Source organism: Acomys minous, assembly GCF_964271855.1.
Source record: "Acomys minous genome assembly, chromosome: 5".
In the NCBI taxonomy this organism is placed as follows: domain Eukaryota; kingdom Metazoa; phylum Chordata; class Mammalia; order Rodentia; family Muridae; genus Acomys; species Acomys minous.
The window spans coordinates 45,736,974-45,752,296 of record NC_140494.1 but is presented as its reverse complement, the minus strand read 5'-3'; the positions used below and the strand labels follow the sequence as shown (position 1 = coordinate 45,752,296).

At 43.5% G+C, this 15,323-nt stretch overlaps 2 long non-coding RNA genes across 2 annotated transcripts in view; both read left to right on the top strand.

The window, feature by feature from the left end:
- LOC311597400 overlaps positions 1-15,323 on the top strand; it is an 81,093-nt gene that overhangs the window by 11,758 nt on the left and 54,012 nt on the right. The window lies entirely within an intron of this gene.
- LOC311598687 lies at positions 10,613-14,005 on the top strand. The gene is made up of 3 exons (XR_014779627.1): positions 10,613-10,746; positions 11,446-11,514; positions 13,068-14,005. It is a non-coding gene; the product is annotated as an uncharacterized lncRNA (long non-coding RNA).

Sequence of the window (15,323 nt, the reverse complement as noted above, 5' to 3'; positions counted from 1 at the left end):
ACATCTGCTTTCTTTGGCTCTGTTTGCATTTGTTTTTACTGTTTTATAATTTTGGTCTATTTCTGAGACAGACTAAGCTATGTACCCCAGGCTGGCCTGGAACTCTCAGTCACACAGCACAGTGGCCTAAGCACTGGGATTACAGGTGGATGTCAGCACACACGGCTCTTCCTCGTACTTTAATTATACAGCACTTTTAGTATAAAAATTTATGAACTGAATGGAATTCCTAAGCTTGTTTACTTTTCCCACTGATAAACAAGAGGGTCATAATAATAACGGCTGAGGAAAATACTATTCAAAATACTTGCTGCCTGTGTTAGTCATCTTCCCATCACTTTAGCAACTGTCATAATCCACTTACAGGAAGAAAGGTTGTACTCTCGTGGTTTTGAAGGTGTCATTCCAAGATCAGCTGCCACTGTTGGCTTGGGTTGTGGGGCAGAGCAGAACCACTCCCAAACCCAAACTGGGAGGTAAAAGGAGTAGAGGAAGGTGCTGGGGTCCCACAATCACCCTTGAAGGACATCAATTCAATGACCTTCCACAGGCCCCACCTCTTGAAGGTACCACCACTTCTCATTAGTGACATAGGCAGGCAGCCAAGCCTCAACACCCAGGCCTTTTGGGGGGGCACTTACTCAAACCTTAGCACTGGTGGAGATTTGCACTCCCAGCTCCCGGCCCATTGGTAACAGACCAAGCTGTGTGAATTGAGTTGTTCCTCCATGTGACAGGGAAAAAAGCTGTCTGTATGTACTACTGAGATTCAGACGCGACCATGTGTCTTATTCTGACCATTGCATCCAGGAGTGATGTCACACATACCACCACTGGGCACAAGTTCAAGAACAAGCCGACCAACGGCTCATCCTCTCTCTTTTCCTTCTAACTCTTATCTCAGGAGCCACCATCAGCAAGCCAGATGTGCTCCACACTCGGATACCCAGTAATACAGTCCCATGATGAAAATGTGAGTTAGAAACAAATGGGAATCGCTGAACAGCTCTGAACCCTAGGGCTATTTTTACTACAGCATAACTTACTGTAAGTCGACTTATATGGTATCTTTTCAGGTGATTGTGAGGATTAAGTGAGCCAACATCTGGAAAATATTTAGCCCTGTATATGGTATATCTTTTCTTGTTTAAAAGGTTTTTATTTTCATATAATATCTTTTTATCATATTTCCCTTCCCTAAGCCCCTCTCAGATTCCCCTATCCACCCAACTTTATGCTCTCTCTCTCTCTCTCTCTCTCTCTCTCTCTCTCTCTCTCTCTCTCTCACACACACACACACACACACACACACACACACACACACACACGAAACAAGAAGAACATGAAACAAACAAAAAATGAAAAATGAAAATCAAACAGGCAAAAGACCAATAAGACGAAAATTGCCCAAACAAAAAGGAACAAAAAGTCTACATAAGTACGACAGAGTTCATTTAGTAAGGCCAACTACTCCAGGGCCTGAGGCCTGGCCTGATGTGTGGTTTATATGCACGCTGTAGTAGTACTTTCCTAAGGTTTTAAATAGTATTTGGGAACCAACAAAAAGGCAAAGACATGCTCTGTGTAGAAAACAGTAATAAATGAAGGTGATTAAATACCATCTGTTGGATATGTTTTGCTCAAGATTCTTTATGGAGCAAGCAGCACTCTTCCCTGATGACAACACCTGCCTTAATGGCCTGTTATTCAGGAGGCTTACAAGTCTTCACTAAGCACAACGAATAAAAATAAATTCCTTAACCAAAGGCATCTTAATCTCTTTAACTCACTGAATGAGTTTCCTCCTCCATTTATCTCTCTGAATTCTCAGCACCTGACACTGGAAACTGTACACTCCTGACCCATGCTTGGGCACCGTGACAAAGTAAGGCCTGCTTGGTGTCAAATTAGAATATTTGTAAGTCCCTTTGAAATATTTGCAAGACCTCGCATCTACTTGTTTTTAATTCAGTCTTGAATGCTGGCACGTGAAAGGGCGGACCCAGCTGTTGGCCTGTTCCCGCTGGTTCTGTCAACCCAGAATGAGCACTGTGATTAGGACCTGACCAGACAAGTCCTTGCTTGACACCTTTAATAAGAAACAAAATGCCTTCACACTACTACTTTCACAAAGACTTGGAATGTCTTTTTTATTTGTTTGTTTGTTTTCTTGGTTTTTTGTTTTTGTCTTGTTTTTCTCCACAGAGCCCTTGCACACCCCAAGACTTATAAGCAAGAAATGGCCTAGGTTGTGCAGTCATGTGCTCCCAACCCTTTCAGCGGAGATAAACCCGTACAGTTACCTAGTTCCTCTCTGAGAGGAAATGTACCTGAAGGTGCATGTTCAGATTTACCAGAGCAACTGTAACTGCTGAGCCCAGAGGAGAGAGCGTGAGACATGGGCCTGAAAATAAAGACTTAGCTGAGACAGAAGGACATTTATAGCATGTGCTACAATTTGAGCCCCAGAGGCTGTAGTGAACAAGATGTCTCTGTGATGGTTAATACTGTCAATATGAAAAAAAAATCTAGAATCATCTAAGAGACATAGTAACAAACCTATCTATAAGGAAGTCTGTAGAGCAGGTTAATTGAAAATGGAAGTCTCCCGTTCTAAATGTGGATGACATCACCACACTGTGACTACAATCATGAGTGGGATAAAAGGGGACAAAAAGCGTGATCTGAGCACAAGCATTGTATCTCTCTGCTTACTAACTAGATGCATTGTGCCCAGCTGCCTCATGACTGTACAGATAGACTATATGCCAAAGTAAATTGTCCTTAGGGTGATTTTGTTGAGTCTTTTTTTTTTTTTTTTGCTAATATGTGTTTTTTTATTTAATTAATTTATTCATTCTTTTCCCATCCTTTGTATCCCCCACGAAATGGTCATAGACTATCAAGTCTTTTCTTATAGCAATGAGAAAAGGAACCAACACCCTCCACAACAACAGATTGGAGTCTTCTCTGGAGACCTCTTTCCCTAATGAAAGGGTTAATTGACTTCCTCCATAAAACTGGTGCAGCCTATGTTCCCACATACTTAGAGCTTGCAAATTGCTCTTAAGTACATCAGTCTTAATGAATACACAAGAATGAGAAAGTTTGCAATATGAACTAAAATAAACTGGAGCAAGGTGGGGGGGAGGGTATTGCCTCCAAAGGAGTTAGAAGCACAAGGGTTGGGTATATATCAATGCCTGAAGAGATACCAGAGAAACAAGAGCTACATTCATAAAACAAGAAGAATAAGGCATGAAACAAGTGCTAGAGGGCAAGGAGATGTGGGAGCTAAAATGGGATGATCAACATATAAACTTTGACAGATAATTAGATCATTAACATGGAAAGAAATCCTAGACAACCCAACAACTATAATGATAAATAGAAAACAAGGGTGAAAAGGAACTCAGCCCAAAACCTGAAACCCAACAGTTCTGATATTCTAGAAACAGTAGAAGCCATAGAAAAGTTTTCCCAGAGTTGCTGCTCACTCTGGAGTATCAAGCACAGCAAGTGGACATATCCTAAGAAAGCACTCCATCCTGAGGTCTCAGAACCCCCATAACAATGGGAAGATGGTGAGAACCTCCAGAGACGAGGGATCGGGAATCAGAATGACAAACTCAAATGTAGGAAGAGTAGGCTACCAATTCCGTCCCAGTCCAGACCCCATCCATCATCCACCCACCAAAAGAAAGGGAAAACAGGGCACTTCAGTCTTTTTCTTTCTTTCTTTCTTTCTTTCTTTCTTTCTTTTTTTTTTTTTTTTTTTTTTTTTTTTTTTTTCATTTTAAGGTCTCGGTCAACACAGACAAAATCAAGAGGAAGGAGACAGTGCACAAAGAGCACTGCCCCCCACAGAGCAATGTGAGAAAACTCAGCAGGCATCAGCAAAGGCAGAGCAGTGCAACCTGTGAAGCCAATCTCTTCTCTTGCATGGAGTGGTCAGCTTTCCTTTTTTTTTTTTTTTTTTTTTTTTTTACAAAATACCTGGGATAGACAATTTCAAGAGAAGGATGGGTTAAAAGGGGGTTGGGGGAATAGATTTTTTTTTTTAATCTCACAGTTTGAGAGCTTTCAACCTAACCCATGATGGCTCAGTGCATCATAGAGGAAGGAAGTGTGATAGAGAAAGCTGGTTGCCTCATAGTGGCTGGAGTGAAAGAGCTGGTACCCTCAGTCTCCTGGTCACATGATCTCCACTAGACCTCACTCTTAACGGTCCTGCCACCTCCCAGTATGCCACAGGCTGATTACTCAGACGTCAACACGGGCATTTAGGGGACATCTTAGATCCAGGCTATGGCACCTAACAACAACAAATAAACAAACCTAAAGACTGTTTGATGCATTTGGAAAATAAATGCTATATACTTGTATAAGTGAGTCTCAGAGACAGCAGAACAGAGGAGAGTGTGGGCTGGAGAGATCATGCAAGGGTTAAAGGTTAAGACTCATAAGCAAAACATGAGAAGATGCAGCAATCTCAGGTAAAACTGTAAGTTTATACAAGAAATTGGTTTATATGATCTACCTGACTCGGGAGAACTGAATCATTAGCAACGTAAATACTGACATAATAAAACAAGGGTGAAAACAGGAGAAGCTAGGAGAAGCTATCAGAGCACACTGGTCTTTCTTTATTTTACTTTTATGTGTTGGGGCAAGATTTCAGGCCAGCCACAAACTCACTCTGTAACCTAAGACAAGCAAGTGCTGGTGTTACAGATATGTGTCACCATGCCCAACTGAGAACAACTGACTCCTATCCCATAGCAGAAGTTGCTTAGATGTCCAGGCAACAACCCAATAACTAGAGGAAGGAAAAATAGAGCACAGGGGAATTAATTGTCTAGGAGTGTCAGCTGAGACTAGGTGGGAAATGTCCTAAGGGAGGTGGAAAGAAAGATGGAACAGAACGAGTAGAGAGCATTGCTTTGCATTTGAGCTTTTCTGTAAACATTGTTCATTACTTTGACAAACCTTGACTCCCCGAGGCTAGTCATTTAAGAAGGAATGGTGTGGTGATTTGAATAAGAATGGCCCCCAGAGGTTCATATATTTGACTGTTTAGGAAATGTCACTGTTTGGAAGAATTAAGAGGTGTGGCTTTGTTGCAGTTAAGTATGGCCTTATTGAAGAAGTGTGTCACTAGGGTTGCAAGCCAGGCCCAGGGACTCACTTTTCCTGCTGCCTTCTGATCAGGATGTAGAACTCTTAGCTACTTTTCTAGTACCATGTCTGCTTCTGTGCTGCCATATTACATGCCATGATTTTTTTAATTAAAAAAAAAAAAGACTAAACCTCTGAAACTGCAAGCAAGCCCCCAATTGAATGCTTGATTTTATAAGAGTTGCCATGGTCATAGCAATAGAACACCGACTAAGACAAATGATAAGACATAACGCTCTTTGGTGGCATTTTTGTAATCCAACTGGGGAGATAGACTACGAATGATGAAAGTTTAAGCCACAGATAATAGTAGATGAAAGGCAGTTGGGTTCATTGCCCACATAGTATAATTTCCAAAAGATAAAGGCGTGTTCACTGGGGTCTTGACATTACAGAGGACAACTCTGGAGGGAGACACAGTCTGCCTGGCTTTCCTGAGGAAGGAAGGGTTGTCTACTTGAGGACGCCAAAGGCAGGTGAAAGAATTCAACAGAGATTAAAAATATAGCATCCTGGGGGTAGGGGTGTGGTGAATAGTCCATTTAGACTGCAGTCTAGATGCTGGGGTACACTTTGGGTCGTGGAGAAGCTATCTAATCACCTGACCTCTGAGTTGGCTTAAGTGTAGGAGCACTCTAGGAAGTCTGGCCTCCATAGAGATGCAGGTCTATGCCAGTGGCATATAAAATGGGCAGCAACAAGTATCTATTTCCAGCATCCTACGCAGACAATGGCACTGTGTTCAGTCTGTATTAGATGGCCAAGGAGTGTGTGCATTGTGCCAAAGTGGCATGGTTAGAATGGTGGGTCTCTCTCAACTTCCCATGTACTGTCCTACGTTACAGGGCACCGACATCATATTTTACCTTAAAAGTAGTCAGACACTAGAGAAATAGCCTTTCAAATGTCCTGGAAGAAATGACAGATTCAATATATAATCAATAGATAGATCATCTTTAGTCATCAGGGAACTGTAGGTTCCTGTGGGACATTGAGAGTCCATCTCACCCCATTCAGAGGAGTGCCAGCAAAACGGCTCAGTAGGTGAAGGCTTCTGCCATCAAAGCTAAAGACCAGGGACCCACATGGTAGAAGAAAAGGATTGACTCTCTCAGGCTGTTCTCTCACCTCCACACGCACAAGGTGACACATGTGCCCACCCTAGCCCCAACACACAAAATAAATATGTGGTATGTAGACACAGTGGAGGTGATTTTGGCCATAAAGAAAAACAAAGTTATGTCATTTGAAATAAAATGGGTGGAACTGAAGAATGTCTTGTTAAAGATGACAGACTCAGAAAGTTAACGTTCACATGCAGGACCTAGATCTTTCTCTCTCCCTTCCCCCATCTCCCCGTTCAAAACACACACACACACACACACACACACACACACACACACACACACACACACACACTACAGAAGAAAATGAGACTACTAGGAGAGAGGAGAAGGGAAAGAGTAAAGAAGAGAGAATATGACACACACAGAAATGTCATTATGAAACCCATAATTTACTAATTCATATACTAATGAAATTTGTAAAGCTTATTGGATTGTATTCCTTTATATGTGTGTGGTGGTGGAGATTATAGACCACATATGAGCAGGTACCTACAAAAGCCAAAAGAAGGCATTGGATCCTAGAGCTACAGTTACAGGTAGGCTAGCCACCTAATATGAGTACTGGGAACTGAACTTGGACCCTCTTCGAGACCAGCAAGAGCTCTTAACTACAGAGCCATCTCTCCAGCCCAAATAAAAAATGTTAAGTAATGGCAGATTCAGTATAGCCCTGACAAATAGCAGTCAAGAAAAAAATGGCAGAGCACTCACTACAGCATAAGTCAAAACCAATAAGCTCCATCAGACAAGTTTTTTTTTTCTTTTTGGTTTTTAGAGACAGGGTCTCTCTGTGTAGCCTTGGCTGTCCTGGCCTCGCTTTGTAGACCAGGCTGACCTTGAACTCACAGCGATCCACCTGCCTCTGCCTCCCGAGTGCTGGGATTAAAGGCATGCGCCACCACCACCCGGCTCCATCAGACAAGTTTTAATTAAAACAATATTTATTTATCTTTATTTTTAGGTGTATGGATGTTTTTCCTGAATGCATATCTGTGCACCCTATGGATGCTTGGTACCAACAGAGGCCTTGAAGAGGTTGTTAAATCCCCTGACACTGGAGGTAGAGACAGTTGTGAGCCTCCGTGTGGGTGCTGAGAATCAAGCCTGTAGCCTCTAAGACAGCAACCAGAGCTCTTAGCCAGTGAGCCACCTCTCCAACTCCTCAAACGAATTTTAATTACAGCAAAATGCACCTTAATGGGATTTGGACCCACTGTGAAAGAGAAACACTGCTCGAAGTGCACACTGTGTAATTGCATGGCATCTGATGACCTAGGCAAACACTGTGATTAATTTGCGATACCTCTGAAAAGAAATCTTACTTCCCCTTGTAACTCATTTTTTCAAAAAGCTTCTAATATAGCATTGTATAAGCATAATAGTCTTTACACACTTGTAAAGGTTTTTGTTTTGTTTTGTTTTGTTCCACTGGCATGGTGCTAAAACAACAGAGCCTCGGGACAGACTCTCACAAAATTTGGAAGCTCCAAGATGCTATGCCCAAAATTCTCCAAGAGGAAAGACACTGAGTCATAGGGACAAATCCCACAAATATTTCCAATGGTGCCAGCATGTAATGAACTAAATGAGATTAATCAATTTGGGTCTGAATTGAAATCATGGAATAAATCTAGTAATTCTCCAATGAATCCAAGAATGAGACGGGGAAGTTGCTTTAACTTGTTGACCCTGTGAGTGTAGCGACAGATCACACACACACACACACACACACACACACACACACACACACACACACACAAATTAATAGCAGCTTTGTGCATTCTTTGCGCTCTCTCCTACACAACACAATTCTGTCTGAAACTCTACTTTCAGGGTTGCATAGATGTAAGTGCTGCCTTGATGCTCATAGTCAGAGGAAATAACCTAAATTACAAAAGTTCAGCTTCTTGATTTTGAGGAGTCTCATACTAAGTAGATATTTAAAGCATAAATATGTGGGTGACAGTTGGTACTTCTACAGTAGCTCCGATATCCAGGAATCATCCTCAGAACTTTACTGACGCCATCTCTCTCAATCGTGGCCACAATGCCTTATGAAAATAAACTTATTACAGGCATTTCATAGGCACAGAAATGAAGACCAAGAGAAGATAAAGAACTTGTCCACCCCCAATTAGCAAAGCTGGATCCCAACCCAGAAAGGCTCCCTCCAAACGACACACTAACAGCATCGAAGATCTGCCTCCTTGCCTTTCCAGCCTCAGAGAGACCTATAGACAGTGCCAACCCCAGCTCCAACCCTCAGGAGCGCAGAGACCAAAAGCATCCGTTTGAGTACTTCTCCACCACTGCCGTCATTCTCTCCTCCTCCTCCTCCTCCTCCTCCTCCTCTTTTTCCTCCTCTTCCACTTTATCACCAGCATTAGCATCATCCTCTTTCTCATCTTCCCCTCCTCCACCCCTTTTCTGCTTTCGTGCCTCTTCCTCCTCCTCCCCTTCTTCCCCTTCCTCCTCCCCCTCCTGCTTCTCCCCCTTCTTTTCCTTCTTCCCTTTCTTCTCCTCCATTCTGGCTTCAAAGATTCCTTCCCAGAACATACTGGAAGGGTCACAAGCTAGTCAGACAGCTCCCTTGCCCTGTGTCTAATCCTCGCCTCATGTCTTATTTCAAACATGAGAACTGTACAGTGTGAACTTACAAAGCATGTTTAGTGGCTGTAGGTTGGAAATAAAGTATGTCATATGAACAGTGTTTTAAAAGTATGTCAGTGTGGTTGCTCAAAAGCGCCACTTGGCTCTTTATTCCCTTTAATTCGTCAAACAGTTCCACTCTGTACATTCTTCACATTCCCTAAGCACTTTGTTCCAAAACGTGTGAAGCTAAAATAAATCCATTTCTTTTCAGATGCCTAATAAAACCATACAGGTCTCCAGTGCTAGACACGGATTGGCAGAGATATCTGGCACGCCATCCACTTGTGTGACTGGAGCTCCACAAATAAAATGCAGTGAGTAGAATGCACAGCCTGGCTGAGGTTAATGACTCAAGATGTCAGAAAAAAAAAAAAGGCTTGGGGCAGCAAGATGGCTCAGTGGATAAAGGCATTTGCCGCCACCAAGTTTGATGACGTGAGTTCCATCCCCCAGGACCCACATATAAAACAAAATGTCTGATCCCTGCAAGTTTCTCTGAATTTCACATGTATGTGTGTCATACACACACATACATGCTCACGTAATAATTTTCTAATGTTGGCAGTTGGAAATAACATTAAATCAGGAAATCATGACTGACTGTCATATGTCAGGTAATCTGTAGAACACAGTCTCAGAATACAGAAGACTGCTACAGCTTTCTGTGGCTGCCATAACAAGTTACTGTGGCTTGACTGCTCAAAGCAGCCAAAATGTGTGCTCTTCCTGGCCTGGAGGCTATAAGCCAGGGTCTGAGCAGGGCTGTGCTGGGGACCACGTCTCCTTGCCTTTGTTAGCTGCTGCCAGGCATCAGCTTTCTCAGTAGCTGTCAGCATTTCTTGGCTCCTGGCCACACCCAGCCAATCTCTTCCTCTTCCTTCACACCACACATGTGCCTTTTATGAGGGTACCCGTCATAGATTTAGGATTCGCACAACTGATCAGTAATTTCCCCTAGCCAGAGAGATTGTTAACTCATAATGTCTGCAAATATGGACATGTCTAGAGCTTAGATTGGGGACACATCTTTGGAGAAAGGGTCACCATGCAACTCTCCACACCATCCAAAGCCAATAGGCACATTAGTAAGAACTAATCCAGAAGTTCATGAGACAAAAGAGCAAACTTAAAGACAGCAGCTGCATGCACACACGATAGAAACACATAAGCCGCAAAAGCTTTATTCACTGTGTTGGCCATAGAGTGCTGTAGCCTGGCTGAAACAAAACATGTAAAAATTAAAAAAAAAATTTTTTAAAGACATTGAGTCTAGCAAAAAGCCAAATATATTTAAGATTAAACCTATATTTTTATCTTGAGTGTGCACATGTGTGTGAGTGATGTGTGTGGACATGTGTGTGCATGTTTGTGTACCTGAGGGAAGCATGTGTATATGTATAAGTCAGCGAGGACTATGCCAAGTGGCAATCCTCCCTCCTCCCTTCTCTGAGTCAGAGTCTCTTCTTGTCCCCTGTTGCATACACCAAAAAGCCAAGTGGCCTGCAGGCTCCTGGGAATCCTCCAGTCTCAGCTTTGCTTCATGCCCTAGATGCAGTGTGGTTGCAGATACCTTACTTTTCATTGACCCCGGGCATCTGATCTCAGGTCCTTATACGATGCAGTGAGCACTTAGTGCCCTGAGCCATCTCCACGCCCCAATGAAACCTTAAATGGGGCAATGGAGAGTGTGAGCCTGAGGAAAAGAAGGCTTGACCAACAAGATAGTGGGTCCAAGTCCAGCAAAGATTCCCAGAAAGAGACTTGCTGGCTGTTTTCCAGCTCACAACAGGTAAGGGCACCAATGCCGTTGTCCTGTGAGGGTCAGTGTGACATTATGCTAGGGTCAGGTGTGATAAGCATGGAGTCCCAGGTCACCCCACCCTCCTTCTGAGACATGTACCCATGCCCGGTATGGCAGGGCTCATACTCCTGGGAGTCTCAGTGGACCTCCGATTGTTCTTTGCCTCTTGGAGTCTAATTATCAACTTTGTAACGCGGGGAAATTCCACCTTTCTAGCTTTAAGTCAGTGGATCTGGGTATCTGTATATTTCCTTCCTCAGAGGCTGTGATCTTCCCTCTGAGGTGCTGAATGTGGGACACATTTCAGCTGTCTGTAGGTATTCGTATTAGGCTCTGTGCTGTGGTGGGGGGCGGGGGGAGGTGGTGCTAACGAAGCAATCTCCCAACTTCCTAGGGTCTCAAAAGCCAAGGCCACTAGGAAACAAGTTCTATAACTCTGGAGGATATTTCTCTTAGAGCACCATCTTATACACGATGTACCCCTGAGCTCTGGTTTCAAAAAGGCATCTACATACCACACCAGAACCTCAGGGTCTTTTCCCAATTGCTCATCCATATAGGTTGTCAGCTCAGGAGACACTCTTCTTAATTACATGGTCAAATGAAAAGAAATAGCTAACATGTTAAACCCCACATTAAAAAAAATAAAGCAAAAATCCTCCCTTTCTTTTTGGATTGTTTATGAAGTATCTGCCCCCATGGCTTCGCAAAGACCTTTGAAGGAAACCTTGACAAAACTCATCAGCCAGAACAACCGTGAGTATTACAAAGTACCCACTAGGGAGCACTGTAGTCAAAGGAAGGAAACAGGGAAGGAGGGAGGGAGGGAGGGAGAGAGGAGAGAGGGAGAGCGAGGGAGGTATATACAGAGAGGAGGAGCAGAGGAGAGAGAGAGAAAGAGGGAGGGAGAGAGGAAGAGAGAGAAAGGGAGAGAGAGAGAGAGAGAGAGAGAGAGAGAGAGAGAGAGAGAGGAGAGAGGGAGGGAGAGAAAGGGGGGAGGGGGGGGAGGAGAGGTTCCAGAACAAACTCAAAATCCCTAATTTGGGTACACAGGTCATTTTATTAACATGCCAAAAGGGGACTGTTTATGAAAAATGAAATGTTATTGTTTCTCAGATATAGCACAGCAAAATGGTTTCACAAGGTCCTCCTGAGGAAAAAAAATCTCAATTTCTGGCCACAGTAGCTACAAAGTAGCTGACTCAACTGTGCAGAATTGGCCCCAAACTAAGGTCAATGAGCATGTGCTTAGGAAACCCAAACCAGCCCAAGAATGTGCCCAAAATAACATGAGGGTCTTATAAATGTCAGATTTCTTGGCTCTGCCCAGATGAAAACATTGTACTCTGCTTACACACACACACACACACACACACACACACACACACACACACACACACACACACACACCACCACCACCATATCTCACAGACACTTCAAAATAAGATTGGAGGTTGGAGGGATGTTTCAGAGGTTAAAAGCACTGGCTGTTCTTCCAAAAGTCCTAAGTTCAATTCCCAGCAATGATATGGTGGCTTATATGCATCTATACATGAGATCTGGTGTCCTCTTCTGTCATGCAGGCAGAATACTGAATAAATAAATAATTAAAAATTAAAACAAACAAATAAATATTCTTTTTTTTTTTAAAGTAAAATTGAGGGTCAGAGGAGAGAACATCCTATTGAGACTTTAGGCGAGAGTAGCATGGAAGAATGGGGAAATAGTAGGACCAATAGGGTCCTGGAAACCTACAAGAAGAACTTTATGACAGGCAGATCTGGGTCCTGGGGTCCTCCTCAAACTAAGGCACCAGCCAAGGAGAATATAGGCAGTAAACTTCGAATCCCTACTAAGACCTAGCCAACGAACATGATATTCTCCACCATTGAGTGGAGACTGAGATGGGACTCTCACAGGAAATCTGGTGCCCCTTTTCTGACCACGTCCCCTGGATGGGGAGGCCTGGCGGCACTCAGAGGAAGGATAGAAAGTTACCAAGAAGAGACTCTATATTCTAAGAACATATATAGGGGGAGGAGGTCTCCCTCAATCATAGACATAGGGGAGGGGAGAAGGGGGGAAGTGGGAGGGAGGGAAGAATGGGAGGAAACAGGGGAAGGGCTAACAATCAAGATGTAATATGAACAAATTAATAAAAAAAAAATTTTTTAAAGTAAGATTGAAGAATAGCAGATGTTTAACTTCACAATGTGTCACATATCCCCAGCTGAGTGAGAACATAACCTACTTGTGGAAGGGGTTGCTGTGATGAAAAAAAAAAGGTAAAATAGTCACTTTCCTTCTAGCTGAAGCAGATTGATGCGAAGAAAAATGAAGAGAGCGCCAGAGACCAGAAACTCATGGTCTGATACAATCCAAAGCGGTTGATTTATTTTTCATTAGTTATTTTCAAAACATAAAGTTGTTCATTAAACTAAAAAATAAATTCCTAGACCAGGAGTTGAACACCCAAGGAGCAGGACAAGACGCACAGAAAGCCAGTCAGAAATTTCATACAAAGCTCTGCCTGTGTGTACTTGAGGGTACAGCAAAGCTTGCTGCACCTTGGGTTCCCTGCCATCAGAAGCATTGTTCACACAGAAATCCCCCCCATGCCAGAGTCCAAGGGAACGTTGCAGTTCACTTGGTCAGAGCTGTGCATGGGAGAGTGTTCTGAACTGTATCAACATCCCCCCTGCCCCGTTTTGTGCCTATGATGTTAGTTGGAAAGAGGGTCTTGGCAGATGTAACCACGTTAAAAGTAGTTCATCAGGGAGAGGCCTGGTCCCTTGCGCCTGCCGTCTTTCTGAGCAGAGGACGTTTGGAGATACAGAAGGACATGCCATGGAGTGACAGAGACAGAGACTGGCATGGCATGTGTGTAAAACAGAGTCACTAAGGACTGGTGACAGGAGTAAAGCGCTGAGCTGGTACTGTCAGACGCATCCGGAACCAGCCCTTCCCAGGCTGTAATTCCAGACTCCTAGCTGCTACAACTGTGGGGACATGGGGTGGTGCTGTCCAAGCCACCCCGCTTGTGGTATTTGTTCTGGCAGCCTGAGGACACTGTCACCAAAGCCAGAAAAAGTCAATAGAGTCAAGGATTCCTTTGAAGAGACACTTAACTACCAGGAGGTCCTGGGAAATTTTCTCAGTGCTTATGTCCCTGTCTCCCCTTTTCTCTCTCCAATCCCAACTGTTTTTTTTTATAATAAAGCATTGTTTTCAGTCCTGTCCAAGTGAACAGCTTTGGTGATTTCTGGAACCATATGTGTTACTTTGTAGATCTCCTTAAAGACCTAAAAACTACGGTCGCATGGGTGTTTTAAATGACTGTGTTCTCTCTCTCTTTTTTAAACAATATTTATCTCATATTTGCTTTTTTTTTTAATTTTATGTGCATTGGTATTTAGCCTGCTCGTATGTCTGTGTGAATCTTCAGATCTCAGATCAGAAGAATCTTCACACTCAGATCTCAGAGCTACAGACAGTTGTAAGTGCTGGGAATTGAACCCAGGTCCTCTGGAAGAGCAGACAGTGCTCTTAACTGTTGAGCCATCTCTCCAGCCCCCACTTTGTTCTCCTGAGTCACTCAATGTATTTTCCATAATGTTTTTCCTGTTCTTCACGACAGCTAAAAGGGAAAGATGAAAGGAATTTAGACTGGGAACATAGGCAGAGTAGTGCCCTGCAAGTGTGTGGTTCCAGGTTCAAACTGTTATACATGAAAAAGGGAGAGAAGAAGGGAGGGAGGGAGGAAAAGTGAGAGGAAGGGAGAAGGGAAAAAGACAAAAGAGTGCGAAGGAGCTTTGGGTTTCCTGTCTCAAGTCACACAGCCTTACAGTGGGTGACGAGAGCTCAGGAGACAGGATCCCGAGCTACCTGTATCATACAACTACCTTCTCTTCTTAAATACCACTTATAAGAAGGAATAAGTGCTCCCAAATGACAGCCAATATGGAGCTGCCTTTAAGAGATCTTTTGTGCCTGGTACCATGCCACATGGAGACTTTGGTCGGTGATGCATGGCAGGCGGATGTAACAGTGACCCCGTAAGATTCAGTGGAGCTGACATGTTCCTTTGCCTGGTGTCGTTCGTCTATCCTCCGAGACCCACACGTGCCATTGTGTAGGAGTTGCTCATATCTTGTGGCAGTTAGGTGCATCACAGTTGTAGCCTAAAAGCTGAAGGTTGTATATGTGTGAAACAGACTGTATCGTCCAGGTTTGTAGATGTGCCTCTATGGTGCTCACACAGGGACAAATCCACCGTCCCAACAAGGTACGTATTTCCTAGAATGCATTTCAGTATATAGCTTAGACATGTCTCTGGTTTCTGAGAATTCATAAAGCTCAAACAGAACAGTCCAGGAACTCTGTCATGCTCTCATGTCCCGCTGCCTACATGAACCTCTCATTCTGTGGAATCGCCACCCACCCTTCAGAGCCATGGGAATGAGCAGCCACAAGCAGAGCCATGTCTTCTCCCTAATGTCCTGGCTCCACCTGTCCCTGAGATGGCAAAGTCAATAGCTGCTTTGTTTAGACTTATCTCTGAGCCT